The sequence below is a fragment of the Nannospalax galili genome, unplaced genomic scaffold (assembly GCF_000622305.1).
Source record: "Nannospalax galili isolate Female #2095 unplaced genomic scaffold, S.galili_v1.0 scaffold10, whole genome shotgun sequence".
NCBI lineage: Eukaryota > Metazoa > Chordata > Mammalia > Rodentia > Spalacidae > Nannospalax > Nannospalax galili.
In genome coordinates, this window is record NW_008331140.1 from 2,333,659 (window position 1) to 2,334,422 (window position 764).

At 42.1% G+C, this 764-nt stretch overlaps 1 pseudogene; it reads left to right on the top strand.

The window, feature by feature from the left end:
• Positions 1-764, top strand: part of LOC103725479 — a 43,444-nt pseudogene that overhangs the window by 26,557 nt on the left and 16,123 nt on the right.

Here is a 764-nt window from a genome sequence, read left to right on the forward strand (position 1 = left end):
TACTTGACAAACAGCAAAGCCAGACAGGCGATACCTTCTTTCGAGTTGTTGGCCAGGATGGATAAAGGCTCTTCCAGATAGTAACCCAACATACTACTGGAAAAATGAACAGCAGACCCCAATTCTATCCAAAGGAATACTGACAATGGATTGCCGTAGATGAGGAACAGCTGACACTCCTGGAACAGGGACCTCTGGCTGACTAGATTTACTAGAAGGGCAGACAGGGGGGAATGGATGAGGGTGCTGACAACACAGTGGACAGTGACAGGGATGGCAGAGTATGGAACCTCTAGTGGGAGAGGAAGGCTGTCTATCTGATGAGTTTGTATTCATGCTCAGATGCCGAGGAGCTCAGAAGGTGGGCGACTGTGAACAGTGATAGTCAGGTATACAGAGATTAGAAATGCATGTGAGAACGTCTCAATGTCAATTGCCTTGGAATGAATTGTATGAAAAAGAGTATTGCCATCAGTGTCCGTCTCTTTGCTTTAGAAAAATATGTCACGGTTGTGTATCTAAGTGCTTGCTTTCTGTCGAAAGAACAGTAGTTCTAACAATGTGTTTATATCAGTGAGAACGAATGAACAGAAGCGTTCTCTGTTAAACCCCGTTTACTACGAATTGTATGAAAAAGAGTATTGCCAGGAGTGTAAGTCTCTTTGCTTTAGAAGAATATGTGTCGGTTTTGTATCTAAATGCTTGTTTTCTGTAGAAAGAACAGTAGTACTAACAATGTGTTTATAATAGTGAAAACGAATGAA